Raw genomic sequence first — 15,605 nt, 5'->3', positions numbered from 1 at the left:
TGCAGCAAGACAACGACCCTAAGCACACAAGTCATTCTACCAAAGAATGGTTAAATAAGAATAAAGTTAATATTTTGGAATGGCAAAGTCAAAGTTCTGACCTTGATCCAATCAAAATGTTGTGGAAGGACCTGAAGCGAGCAGTTCATGCGAGGAAACCCACCAACATCCCAGAGTTGAAGCTGTTCTGTATGGAGGAATGGGCTAAAATTCCTCCAAGCCAGTGTGCAGGACTGATCAACAGTTACCAGAAACATTTAGTTGCAGTTATTGCTGCACAAGGGGGTCACACCAGATACTGAAAGCAAAGGTTCACATACTTTTGCCACTCACAGATATGTAATATTGGATCATTTTCCTCAATAAATAAATGACCAAGTATAATATTTTTGTCCTATTTGTTTAACTGGGTTCTCTTTATCTACTTTTAGGATTTGTGTAAAAATCTGATGATGTTTTAGGTCATATTCATGCAGAAATATAGAAAATTCTAAAGGGTTCACAAACTTTCAAGCACCACTGTAGCTTCATTTACTGCATTATATTAATTTGGCTTAATCCATGTTTCTTTTAAACACAGTACATTGAACTCCTGATCAGTAATTAATTCATTCACAATTAGTCCTTTAGATGTAAGAGATCTAATATTTAATAGTCCTACCTTTAGATCAAGGATGCTGGCAGCGGCTGTACAGTCAGTATAATCTAATTTTATATTGATTAGGTTACTGGAACAAACTGAGTATTTCTACTTTTTTGTTTAGCTTGTGGAACAGACAAAGTCTCATTCAGTACGTTTACATGCACATCCAAATAGAGCTACTGTCGGTAATCGAGCAAAGGGTCCCAGCAAGGGTGCCAGAGAAATCCAATCCTACATGCACAAGTGAAATCGGGCTATTGTGCAAGGTGCATTGTGCACCTTAGCCACAGGTGGTGCTACACGCCCCATTGTGTTGGTACACTTCCGGTTGTCATCATGAAGAAGAGCTATAGTATTTCCAGATACTGCTGACGTATTCCAGCCCAAAACATGTTCAAATCCGCCAAAATGCACTTAAAACCCCCCAATCTGGCAACATTGGCAGTTCAAGCTGTTAGGCTTGCTCTAACAGACTGTATGGCTACAAACTGTCCGGCGCAGACCACTGCTTTGTAAGACAACTTATTTTGCACAATAATATTTTTCTAAAGTCCATTTTTTGCTTACAAAAAAATGTTTTTTTTTTGCTTACAATTTAACTTATGTCTTAATAAACACACAAAAAGTTCAATTGTTTTGTTTTTACTGACATTCAGATGTCAGTAACATCTTCAGATGTTGGACATTTTATATATTATATATATATACACACACACACAAATACAAATGACTTGTTTATGTACACAATTCACAGCTATGCAACAGCTGTACAGATGTATTTGGTGATACAGGAAGTGAGCTAAATTTTAACAGTGCAAACAATGCCACAAAAAGAAAAGATTCATGCCGTTGTCATGATTCGTTGTCATGCCGACCGAGGCTGTTGTTTTTCCCGCTTTTGGTCTCGTCACTCTTCACTTCCGGAAGGGGCAGCGCTGAAGTAAGCGGCTCGACTCCGTAGCTTGATAGGGTTTACATGCACTAAGTAGCTCGGCTACAATCGCATAATCTAGGTCGTGTAGCTCGATTGCGAGAAATCAAGTTCGGTTCAATTTCAGCCGAGCTAAGGTGTTTACATGCCATTTAGAACTTCGATTTCAGTCGAGCAACAGCAGAAATTCGATTTTCTCTATGTGCATGTAAACACACTGATTGTAGTGGACCCTGAGTGGTGACTCTGTGCAGCTAGCAGACATTTGATTGAGGCTGTTCATCTGCTCCCCTGGCCTTGGCTCTGGATTGTCAGACGTTAACTAGACCTGTTCTGAGACTATGAGCTATGCTGCAAGAAATGAGAGTAGCACCTTCCCAAGTGGGATATTGTACTAGTCAGTCACAACAAATTGTTTGAATTTTTTGTTTTGATGTCAGATGATGTTCTTGCATTTTTTTTTTTGTTTTGCCTTGCTTAAAGCAGTGTTGCTGTTGGGCTGTTAAGCTAGAAGTGTGGACCTGGGTTTTAAGCAGGTTGGATTGTCATTTTTATTTTCTGAGTAAGCTACATTTATAGCTTTTCCACTGTCTTCCTGATTAACATAGACATACCGTGCATGTGTGCACACACTGCCGGAGTTGGGTCTGAACACTACCATGCTGCTTTGTGGGGTTATGGGGGAGTGTTTGGGAATCAGATACAGTCTCAGCATTTAAGTCTAGGCTGAAAACATACCTGTTTAGTCAAACCTTTTGTTATTAGTGTTTATGATGGAAAGGAGTAGATCTGGAGGGTCCTCAGACATAGTGTTTTGGTAAACTGGGATGTATGGATGCTGTCAGTCCCCCACTCACTTGCTCACTAGAGTTTGTTGACGTTGTAGTGGCTACTGCTTATGTCCCAGGAAGCCCTCATGCCTGTATTACCTTCTGGCTCTCCCCTTTTAGTTATGCTGTCATAGTTAGTATTGCTGAAGTCCCTGCTTGCACTCCACACAAAATGTATACTGTTCTTACTCATCAGGTGACATTGGGCATACCTAAGAACCTGTGTCCCCCCCGCCGTCTGTCCCTCTAAGTTACATGTCAATCCTGAGATCAAGATGCTGACCTCTTCTGCTCCTTGGACCTGCCTGATCCATCCTGATGCCCTACATCTGGCTGGAGTCTCATCACATCGCCCTGTGGAGGATGGCCCCATATGGACAATTGAAAGTCACACTTGGAAGATGCTCTGGAAACTTACAGTAATGCTTTTATGACTGAGGACTACAGTTGACTTGCTAACTTTAGGACTGCAGTTGTCATGAACAGTTTTGTACTCAAGTTTCCATCAATGAAGACTTATAACATCAATGAAACTGACTTCATGTTAAAACTGTTAAAAATGTTATAATCACATTGTTATCACCCAAATGAGGATGGGTTCCCTTTTGAGTCTGGTTCCTTTCAAGATTTCTTCCTCATGTCACCTGAAGGAGTTTTTCCTTGCCGCCATCACCACAGGCTTGCTCATTGGGAATAGATTAGGGATAAAATTAGCTTATGTTTAAAGTAATTTAAATTCTGTATAGCTGCTTTGCGACAATGTCTATTATTAAAAGCACTATAAAAATAAACTTGAAAATAAACTTGAGTGTTACAGTTAAAAAAAATGAAAATGGCTCTTTTTCAGTTCAGTTGTGTTTCATTTTGTACAACCCCGATTCCAAAAAAGTTGGGACAAAGTACAAATTGTAAATAAAAACGGAATGCAATCATGTGGAAGTTTCAAAATTCCATATTTTATTCAGAATAGAACATAGATGACATATCAAATGTTTAAACTGAGAAAATGTATCATTTAAAGATAAAAATTAGGTGATTTTAAATTTCATGACAATAACATCTCAAAAAAGTTGGGACAAGGCCATGTTTAATGTAGGATTCTAGTTGCTCAACTGTCTTAGGTCTTTTTTGTCATATCTTCCATTTTATGATGCACCAAATATTTTCTATGGGTGAAAGATCTGGACTGCAGGCTGGCCAGTTCAGTACCCGGACCCTTCTTCTATGCAGCCACGATGCTGTAATTGATGCAGTATGATGTTTGGCATTGTCATGTTGGAAAATGCAAGGTCTTCCCTGAAAGAGCTGTCATCTGGATGGGAGCATATGTTGCTCTAGAACCTGGATATACCTTTCAGCATTGATGGTGTCTTTCCAGATGTGTAAGCTGCCCATGCCACACGCACTAATGCAACCCCATACCATCAGAGATGCAGGCTTCTGAACTGAGCACTGATAACAACAGTGTTGTATAAAGTACTGGGAAATCACACTCAAGTAAAAGTATTGGTACCCTTCCAAAAAATGACTTTGGTAAAAGTCAGTCACTGACTGAAATGTTACTTGAGTTAAAGTCTTAAAGTATCTGACATTTCTTGCACTTAAATATGACAAGTAATGCAAAAATAAATGTACTCAAGTAATGTAATTAAAAGTACACGTAAAAGTACACAAGCAAAGGCAATCTGAATTTGTAATATTTTTAATATTTTGGTAAACTGAAGGTAATTTGTCACCAATGGTTCATGACAAGCAATTACACTGCTGAAAATAGAGGTGCACACACAACCATTATAAAAAAGAAAAAATAAATTGGGAGAAAAATGAAGCTGCCTATCTGGCATCTGAAGATGGAGACCACAGTTTTGACACATTTTTTTTCGAAATTTTTTCCTTTGTTTTTTTAAACTAAGAGAAAGTACTGAAAATTAGGCATACATCACACCATTAAGAAAAAAAACTAGTGCTGTCAAGCAATTAAAATATTTAATCGCGATTAATGTCGCGACTGTCATAGTTAACTCGCGATTAATCACAATTTAATCGCACATTTTTGTCACATGAAAAACCATTGTAATTCTCTTATCAGCATAAAAAAGTGAATGGGCTTGCTCACCGTTCGAACTACGGGGGTACTCGGGGGATCCATGATCCCCTGAAACAGACATGAGATCCCTTGAAAACATGATTTGGGAAATGTTGGGGGGGGTCTCTAAAATATTGGCAAAATGATGTTTATTGACATAGCAATCGTGTGTAACGGGAAGCATTTGCATATCCGAAGTGAGCGCGCGATCGGAGATCCGTGCTCTGAGACAAGCGCAAGCACCCCCCCAAGGGAAAAAAAGGGACCCCCCGAAAATATCGGCATAGTTCGAACACTGGTTGTACCAATGTTTTTTTTTTATTGCAGAGCATAACACGTCTTGTCACAGCCACTGCAAAGTGGGGCTGGAGCCACCAATGGGAAAACGATCGGAGCACCGTGGCTCTTCGGGGGAGGGCAGAGGACTCTGGCTGTGCGGGGCGTGGCATCATGTCACAGAGCGTTAATCTCGCGATAAAAAAAGTATCGCCGTTAAAATTGAGTCAAGTTAACGCGTTAATAACGCGACATTTTTGACAGCACTAAAAAAAACATAAAAAAAGCTGCTACTGTTATTGCACTTTATAAACTATGGAGGTGCATACATGACCAGTTGCTGTCATAATAATCAAAAGAAAAAAGTAATTTGGAGAAAACTGAGAAAACCTCGATGTGTTTCTTTAGATTGGATGGGGAGTTTCTATAAGAGAGAATTTCCACGTTTTTTGGAAGGCATAAGAGGCTGTAACCAGTTCGAACGTGTGGGTGGAGCACAGAGGATGGCAGGACAGAGATCAGGTGTAACAAAAGGCTTTATTGCCACACTTTTCAGTCTAACAATATTTTGGAACATACAGAGACACACACACTAGCGTCTCATCCAGGGAAGCTCTCCTCTGCTCTCGCTCTCCCTCCTTAAATAGGGCGCGGTCACTGGGAAGACACACAAACACAGGTTAATTGCCTTCAGGTGTAGTGATTCTGCCACTTACCTTCCCTGACTCCGCCCTCCTGTCACAGACTGGAGCTTGACCACGCCCCCACTGCCACATACCCCCACCGCCCGACTCAGGCCGGGCAGCCGTCCGGCCTGCAGCTGACTCCCCCCCCTTTGACGGGAGAGGAAGTCTGCCACGACCATCTGCACCCCCGGCCTGTGGACCACCTTGAAATTGAAGGGTTGGAGTGCCAGATACCAACGGGTGATCCTCGCGTTGGCATCCTTCATGTGGTGGAGCCACTGGAGGGGCGCATGGTCCAAACAGAGGGTGAAAGGGCACCCCAGCAGGTAGTAACGGAGGGCGAGGACCGCCCACTTGATCGCCAGACACTCTTTCTCGATCGTGCTGTAGCACCCCTCACGCACTGACAGCTTCCTGCTAATGTACAGGATGGGGCGGTCCTCCCCCTCCACCTCCTGGGACAAAACCGCCCCAGCCCTCTGTCCGACGCATCGGTCTGCAACACAAAGGGGAGAGAAAAGTCAGGGGAGTGTAAAAGTGGCCCCCCACACAGTGCAGGCTTCACTTCAGAAAAAGCCCGCTGGCATTGCTCCATCCACTGGACCGGATCTGGTGCCCCCTTTTTAGTGAGATCAGTCAGCGGGCTGGTGACATCTGAATAATTAGGTATAAACCTACGGTAATAGCCCGCCAGCCTCAGGAACTGCCTCACCCCCTTTTTGGTCTTGGGCCTCAGGCAGGCCACAATCGCTGCCGTCTTATTAATTTGGGGATGCACCTGCCCGTTGCCCAAGTGGAAGCCCAGATACCATACTTCCACCCACCCAATCGCACACTTCTTTGGGTTGGCTGTGAGCCCCGCTCGTCTCAGCGACCTACGGACAGCCCTCAGATGTTTGAGGTGTCTCTGCCAGTCATTACTATAGATGATAATATCATCCAGATAGGCGGCCGCATACGTCGCGTGAGGGCGGAGGACTCTGTCCATCAGCCGCTGAAACGTAGCGGGTGCCCCAAACAGCCCAAATGGAAGGGTGATGAATTGGTGTAAACCAAACGGTGTGGAAAAGGCCGTTTTCTCTTGGGATAGTGGAGTCAAGGGGATCTGCCAATATCCCTTCATCAAATCCAGCGTCGAATAAAAGCGAGCAGTGCTGAGTTGATCGAGCAACTCATCAATACGAGGCATCGGGTACGCATCGAATTTAGACACCGAGTTGACTTTTCTGTAGTCCACACAGAACCGGACCGACCCGTCGGCCTTGGGTACCAAGACCACCAGGCTGCTCCAGTCACTGTGGGACTCCTCGACGATGCCCATTTCGAGCATGGTCTCGAGTTCTTCCTGAACCAACTTTTTTTGTGTTTGGGTAATCTGTAAGGGCGGCTACGCACTACTACCCCCGGGGGCGTCTCTATGTGGTGCTCTATGAGGTTGGTGTGACCTGGCAGGGGCGAGAACACATCCGAAAACTCGGTCTGCAACTGGGCGACCTCCGTGAGTTGGGTCGGGGAGAGGTGGTCTCCACAGGGGACTGGAGAGGTGTGTGATGCCAATGCCCTCTTTTGAACCTCCGGTCCCAGCTTCGCCTTCTCCGGAACCACCGACACCAACTCCACGGGGACCTCCTCGTTCCAGAGTTTAAGCAGGTTGAGGTGGTAAATTTGTAGTGCCCCGCCCCTGTCCATTCACCTCACCTCATAGTCGATGTCCCCGACTCGCTGTGTGACCTCAAAGGGCCCTTGCCACTTGGCGATCAATTTGGAGCTCGAAGTGGGCAACTGTATGAGTACTTTATCTCCCTGGGTGAACTCCCTAAGGCGCGTACCCTTGTTGTACAGGCGGGCTTGGACCCTGGGCTTGGCGTTCCTGGACCTGCCGCAAATTCTCCTGGGTTAGGTGGGTGAGCATGTGGAGTTTTGCGCGCAGGTCCATAACGTATTGAATTTCGTTCTTGCTTTGTGAAGGTCCCTCCTCCCAATTTTCCCGCAGCATGTCTAGGATGCAGCGTGGCTTACACCCATATAATAATTAAAACAGGGAGAACCCCGTGGAGGCTTGGGGAACCTCTCGCACTGAGAACAACAAGGGCTCGAGCCACTTATTCCAATTACGTGCGTCCTCACTTACGAATTTTTTAATGATATTTTTGAGGGTGCGATTGAACCGTTCTACTAAACCGTCCATTTGTGGGTGATACACACTGGTGCGGATCGGCTTTATCCCCAATAACCCATACAGTTCGCGCAGTGTCCGTGACATAAATGTAGTGCCTTGATCAGTCAGAATCTCTTTCGGGATTCCGACTCGGGAGATGACGCGGAAGAGTGCCTCTGCAATACTGCGTGCTGAGATATTGCGCAGAGGCACTGCTTCCGGGTATCGCGTTGCATAGTCCACCAGAACTAATATAAAGCGGTACCCTTGTGCTGACCAATCTAATGGCCCAACGAGATCCATCCCAATTCTCTCAAACGTGGTCTTGATCAATGGAAGAGGGCGCAAAGGTGCTTTTGGAATGGCCACTGGATTTACTAACTGGCATTCGTGGCATGCCATACACCACCTACGAACATCGCCACGAATCCCCGGCCAATAGAATTGGGCCATTATTCAGGCTAGTGTTTTATCCTGCTCTAAGTGTCCAGCCATGGGATTAAAGTGAACCGCCTGGAATACCAATTCCCGGCGGCTCTTTGGAATTAAAAGTTGCGTGACTCGCTCTTTAGTTTGAGTGTCCTGCGTCACTCGGTATAACCTATCCTTCATAATTGCGAAGTAGGGGAAGGACGGGGTGGCGTTCGGCTGGAGAGTTTGACCATCGATTACTCTCACTTGGTCAAACGCATGTCGCAGAGTCTCGTCTCGCGATTGTTCTAATGGGAAATCCGCAAGGGATTCCCCAATAGAGAGAGGAGGAGCTGGCAGCTCCTCACTCTGATGTGGAGATGACATAGACGGCTCTGTGACAGCTGCTCCCGCCAAAGCGACACCGGGACCTCCCCCTGTCAAATGGCAGGACCCACTCTTTACTAGGTGTGTCATTAACCCCCCAAATCCCGGCCAATCAGTACCCAAAATTAAAGAGTGGGTAAGGCGAGGATTAACTGCCGCCTTCACTATAGATTTTTCCCCTCTGAAAAAAATGTGGACCGACACCAAAGAGTAGCTGTGAACATCCCCGTGCACACACAACACCTTCACCCCCTGTGCTCCCCCCAATGCCTCATTTTGCACCAGGCTTTGGCGAACTGAGGTCTGATTACAACCCGAATCCACCAACGCCTGATATGTAGCCCCTTGGATACTCACCGGTATGCGATATGCTCCGGCCCGATCGAGGGCGGCCTCTGGCGCATCGGGGATCTGAACCACTGCGCCCACTTCCATTGCCGTGCACTGTTGTTGAAGGTGGCCCGGCTCCCCGCAGCGCCAGCAAACCGGCCCGGGCTTTTCCTCTGCACCGGTGTTCTGGGGCTCACTCACCTGGGGGGGGGGGGGGGGAGACAGACACAGAAGGGAGAAACGGGAGGGCACCGCAAGTGCAGCAGGCCAGCTGGGGTGGTGCCGGCCCCCGTCTCCGTGGTGGGGGAATGGGGCGAGGACGGGACACAGAAGGAGGGGGAGAGAGAGAGAGAGAGAGAGAAGAGGAGAGAAGAGTAGATGTCGTCTGCTGTCCTGCTGCCGGAACAGCCGCCAGATGATCCTCCACCAGCTCGACTGCCTGATCCAGCGACGCCGGGTGGTGGCACTGGACCCACTCTGCGGTTCCTGCTGGTAAGCGGGCGATGAACTGTTCCAGCACCACCTGGTCGATGATCCCCTCGGCGTCGCAATCGTCGGCCCTCAGCCACCGCCAGCAGGCGTCCCAGAGCTGCTGGCCGAACGCGAACAGCCGGCCGACCTCCTCCAAGCGCAGAGCGCGGAAGCGCTGGCGCTGCTGCTCTGGCTTGCGCCCCATGCGCTGGAGGATGGCCCGGCGGAGGTCCGCGTAGTCCAGCCGGCGGTCGGCGGGAAGCTGTAGCGCGGCCAGCTGTACCTCTCCCATTAGCAGGGGGAGGAGGCATGCCGCGCGCTGCTCCATCGGCCACCCCGAGGCTTCTGCAACCTGTTCAAATAGTGTGATGAACGCCTCGGGGTCGTCCTGCGGGCCCATCTTGGTGACGGTGAGGGGAGACGGGCCCGCGGCCGGAGCGCTGGTGGACCCCGCTGATGCGAGGAGGTGCTGGAACACCTCGCGGTCTTCCTGCTGGGCCAGCACCAGGGCTTCGAAGCGGTGCTCTTGTTCCTTCCGGAGTGTGACGAGCGCCTGGTGCTGGCTTTGCTGGGCCATGGCGAGGGCGTGGACCAGGTCGGCAAACAGGGAGGACTCCATGGGGCTGATCGGTTGGTGCTCCACTCTGGTTCTGGGTTTCAGCACCACTGTAACCGGTTCGAACGTGTGGGTCGAGCACAGAGGACGGCAGGACAGAGATCAGGTGTAACAAAAGGCTTTATTGCCACACTTTCCAGTCTAACAATATTTTGGAACATACAGAGGCACACACACTAGCGTCTCGTCCAGGGAAGCTCTCCTCTGCTCTCGCTCTCCCTCCTTAAATAGGGCGCGGTCACTGGGAAGACACACAAACACAGGTTAATTGCCGTCAGGTGTAGTGATTCTGCCACTTACCTTCCCTGAGTCCGCCCTCCTGTCACAGACTGGCGCTTGACCACACCCCCACTGCCACAGAGGCACTTCATTCGATAGGACGAATCCTTCACATCGACATAAGAGAACATTGTGTTCAAATACGGCCGGGGTGCTCATCATCAGGTTCCTCTTCATTTGTAGCCAAAGTAGCTGCTGTCTCCGTCTCCTCTTCCATCAGGGCTGTTGATTGCGAAGCTAGCTTTCTGCTTACTGCGTGAAGCCAACAGGTGAAGCCTATTGGTTGTCATGCGCAAGTGGTGAACAAGTCCAGGCACGTCCTGACTTTGTTGCAGTCAGTGGGGTTAAAACACGTTTTTTTCCTTTCTTTTTTTGTAATGAGTAACTAAACGGCTCTTTGAAAATGTATTGGAGTAAAAGTATGCAATTAAGTTAAAAAATATAGTGAAGTAAAAGTGAAAGTTCTCAAAAATTTGAAAACTCAAGTAAAGTACAAAATCTCCCAAAATGTACTTAAGTACAGTAGTGAAGTATTTTTACTTCGTTACTATACAACACTGGATAACAACTTGGGTTGTCCTTCTCCTCTCCACACACACTAATGCAACCCCATACCATCAGAGATGCAGGCTTCTGAACTGAGTGCTGATAACAACTTGGGTCGTCCGTCTCCACTTTAGTCCGAATGACACGGCGTCCCTGATTTCCATAAAGAACTTCAAATTTTGATTCGTCTGACCACAGAACAGTTTTCCACTTTGCCACAGTCCATTTAAAATGAGCCTTGGCCCAGAGAAGACGTCTGCGCTTCTGGATCATGTTTAGATACGGCTTCTTCTTTGAACTATAGAGTTTTAGCTGGCAACGACGGATGGCATGGTGAATTGTGTTCACAGATAATGTTCTCTGGAAATATTTCTGAGCCCATTTTGTGATTTCCAATACAGAAGCATGCCTGTATGTGATGCAGTGCCGTCGAAGGGCCCGAAGATCACGGGCAACCAGTATGGTTTTCCGGCCTTGACCCTTACGCACAGAGATTCTTCCAGATTCTCTGAATCTTTTGATGATATTATGCACTGTAGATAATATGTTCAAACTCTTTGCAATTTTACACTGTCGAACTCCTTTCTGATATTGCTCCACTATTTGTCGGTGCAGAATTAGGGGGATTGGTGATCCTCTTCCCATCTTTACTTCTGACAGCCGCTGCCACTCCAAGATGCTCTTTTTATACCCAGTCATGTTAATGACCTATTGCCAATTGACCTAATGAGTTGCAATTTGGTCCTCCAACTGTTCCTTTTTTGTACCTTTAACTTTTCCAGCCTCTTACTGCCCCTGTCCCAACTTTTTTGAGATGTGTTGCTGTCATGAAATTTCAAATGAGCCAATATTTGGCATGAAATTTCAAAATGTCTCACTTTCAACATTTGATATGTTGTCTATGTTCTATTGTGAATACAATATCAGTTTTTGAGATTTGTAAATTATTGCATTCTGTTTTTATTTACAATTTGTACTTTGTCCCAACTTTTTTGGAATCGGGGTTGTAACATTCTACCAGGTGTTTATTCTACAGGTTCTACAAGCTCATCAGTAAATCCAGTTGATTGTTTCAGAGGCATTAAGTATTGTACATGTTGTGGCAGTAATACAACAAAGCATTGACAGAAAATGTACTTTTAATACTTAAGTATTTTTAAAAGTGAGTACTTCAGTACTTTAACTGAAGTAAAAATTTGACTGTATGACTTTCATTTTTATCAGAGTAATGTTTGACCAGTGGAATCTGTACTTCAGTCATGAAGTTGGGTACTTTGTCCACCTCTGCCTCTGCCAAGGAAGCCACTCAACAGCCTGGCTCCATCAAGGACATTGTTATGCCCCTGACTCTGCTAAGATCATTGGTCCATACATTCTGGCTCAGCTAAAGATGTTACTCTGCATCCTGGATCTGCCTCAGTTATTGCTCTGCTGCCAGGATGAATTGATGTCATGGACTTCTTTTGTTGAATTTGAAGCTGTTCAGGAGAGAGAGCTCTGTTACGAATCCTTTAGAGCATGGAGCTTTTATCTCTACTTTGTGCAGAACCCATGCTCTAATTATGATATTAATTTTCTTCTTCATCCACCCTTTGTCATGTATCAGCCTATTGTATCCAGCTTTACTTGTTTAATCCTAATTAGTTTGTCTATTTATACCTTTCTTGTTTCTCTTTTTCTTTGCAAAGTTTTATCTCATGTCAATGTGCATTACCATTGCCCTGTTTTCCTGTTTCCCTTTTTTCCTTTTCCAAAATGCCCGAGCACTCATTTGACTTCTTGGTTTTGATCCTTGCCTAGCTCATGTTGATCATGGATCATCCATTTGTGATTCTATCCCAGCTGACTATGGGCGAGAGGCGGGGTACACCCAGGACAAGTCACCAGGTCATTGTCAGAGGTGGAAAAACTGGATTGACAAAGTAAAAGTCCTGCTTAGGTTTTCCTTCTGCCTGTGCTCTCAACACAGGTGATTTCACCAATTAGCTCATCAACCTGGCTTAGGGGATGTGGTAATTGGGATCAGCTGGTTCATTGAATTGGCTGGAGCAAAAATGTGGCAGGGTTTTTACTTTCTGCACCCGGGTTTTTCCACCTCTGGTCATTGTAGGACTGACACATAGGCTGCTGGGCCATAGAAGGTTCACGCTGCACGCTGCATGCTGCACGCTACACGCTACACGTTCACGTGAAGAACCGGACCCTGGGCCATTAAACTTCATGCTTGGATGTTCACGTGTTGCGTCTGTTCTACTTTGACCGAGTAACCAACAATACGGACTCTTCGGATGACGACGATTGCCTCATTCTGCTTTTACTGAGACAGAGGAAGAGAAAAAGGAACAGAATTTGGAGCCGAGAACACTTCCTTCTGAGAGAAACCCATGGTGAATTTCACCGAACATTCTATAATCTGCTTGACAATCCCGATGAAGAACTATTTTTCAATTATACCATTCAATTATATTTTTTCTGAAGTTTTCCCCTGAAAGCATAGAGTTATCTCCCTAGACCCGTTCTGATTGGCTGGCGCGGCGGTGACCGCATGCATTGACTGGAATTTCCATCTTCACGCCTAGAAAAAAGTGTGCATGTTCATTTCTCGCTTCACGCGTGAAGTGTGCAGCGTGCAGCGTGCAACGTGAACGCCGTTCTATGGCCCAGAGCAAGTCATGCTACGTTTGTCCACTTTTCTTTACACGCGTGTAGCGTGTAGTGTGCAGCGTGCAGCGTGAACCTTCTATGGCCCAGCAGCCATACAGACAAACAACCATTCACAGTCACACCTAAGGTCAATTTACAGACACCAATTAGCCTAACTTGCATATCTTTGGACTGTGGGGGAAACTGGAGCACCCAGAGGAAACCCATGCAGACACAGGGAGCACATGCAAACTCCACACAGAAAGGCCCCCGTTGGCCACTGGGCTCGAACCCAGAACCTTCTTGTTGTGAGGTGACAGTGCTAACCACTACACCGCTGTGCCGCCGGATGCAAATATATTTACTATATTTGTATCTTTAGTTTACACTCTGTAGTAGAGCACTGATTTGTTTTATCACTGATTTTGTATTACTTCTTCACACTTCATAATATGATTTTGTATTTTGAGCACTGTAATGTAGTTGTAGTCTGACTTGTTAGTCAGAAAGGGGGGATGTAGAATTATTTTATATCTCAAAATTGCTTTTTAGGGCTTCACAATGTGTTAAGAATTCTGTTTCTCTGGCCACAGTTATCTTTGTGCCAGGCTTTGTGTTACAAGGGTCAGTAGGTCAGACTGTGGAATGTACCGTATATTTGTTAGCCAGTTTAGAAAGTTAGTACCCTCTCATTTAAATATTTTATGGGCATGACACACAAAACTGCATTAGCCTGCTACAAATATTTTCCTGAGATCATGGAGAAATTATGTTGTATTACTTTGACTGAATTTATGATATGCTACTTAGGTTTTTTTGACACAAGGATCCATTAAGCTGAACCTAGAAACAATTTATACATTCAAATATTTAAAGGATCTAATGTGTAACCATCTTGTGTTTCTTCACCACTGATTGTTATCACTGTAAAAGCACTTAGTGTGCTAAACACAGAATTGCTATTGTGTAGTTAAAACCTTAAGATGTCATAGAGTGGGAAATGTTTTATTTCAAATTCAGTGGAAGGTATGTTTTAGTCATTGAGAAGCCTGCATTCGGCAGCCAATCAGAAGTCTGTGTTCAAACAAAGAAAAGTCTTTTTACAATGATTTTAATAGGACCCGCTATTTTGTTTTGGGGCAGCTCAAGGGGTGGATCCCTTGTAGCAGAAGAGAGTTTAAAAATTACTGGTAGAAGTTTAGACTTCAGTGTGTATCCTGGAAATCGTTCAGTGCTTGAATTGTTTTATACAATAAAAGTGCTTCAAGGTAATGTCTTTTGTGTAAATTTATTTTTGGCTACTTTTGAAGTTCAAACTTCCATGACAAACACAACCATTTCTGATGGCTGACTCAGTGGCTGTGATGAGATCACAGCCACAGTAGATCACTGCCACAGAGTCAGCCATCAGAAACAATTTGACCAACACAGAGGCGGAACAAGTTTGACTGAAAGTATCAGCTGCCCTCGCCAGTGTGAAAGCACCCCCCTCCAACCTCACCATTCAAGAAAGGAGGGCTCTTACATCACTTCAAAGAGACCAGAACATCACCATCCTTCCTGCTGACAAAGGGAGATGCACAGTGGTGCTAAACACAATGGACTACGACTCAAAGATGACCAGTCTCCTCAGTGACACAACCACCTATGAAACCATGAGGTGGGATCCCACCAGCAGTTGCAAAAAGAAAGTTGTGAGCTGCCTACAACAACTAGAAAAGGACCATGCCATTAACTGATCTCTGTACTACAGACTGTACCTTGGGGAAGCCATTCCTCTCATTTATGGACTCCCCAAGATTCACAAGGAAGGAGCTCCACTCAGACCTATCATCAGTAGCATAAACTCAGTCACCTATAATATCTTCTAACACCTAGCCACCATCCTGGCTTATCTTGCCAGAAACACGCCACATCACATCAATAACTCCCAAGATTTTGCCACTAAAGTTGCAGACCTAAAGCTAGACTCAGATGAAACCACGGTTTCCTACGATGTCACTTCTCTTTTCACCTGCATTCCCACCACAAAAGCAGTTGAATCAGTTGGGAAATGCCTTAAAGACAGCACCTTACCAGACAAAACAAACCTCACTACAGACCACATTTGCACCCTGTTTGACCTCTGCCTGACCACCATGTATTTCCAGTTCAATGAATGTTTCTACAGACAGAAGCATGGATGCACCATGGGCTCGTTGGTGTCCCCTTTAGTGGTCAATCTATACATGGAGGAAGTGGAAAACAAAGCCTTGACCACTTTTTCAGGAGTCACTCCCAGCCACTGGTTTAGGTATGTGGATGACACCTGG

The sequence above is a fragment of the Neoarius graeffei genome, chromosome 6 (genome assembly GCF_027579695.1).
Source record: "Neoarius graeffei isolate fNeoGra1 chromosome 6, fNeoGra1.pri, whole genome shotgun sequence".
Lineage (NCBI taxonomy): Eukaryota > Metazoa > Chordata > Actinopteri > Siluriformes > Ariidae > Neoarius > Neoarius graeffei.
Note: the sequence above shows the minus strand (reverse complement) of the source record.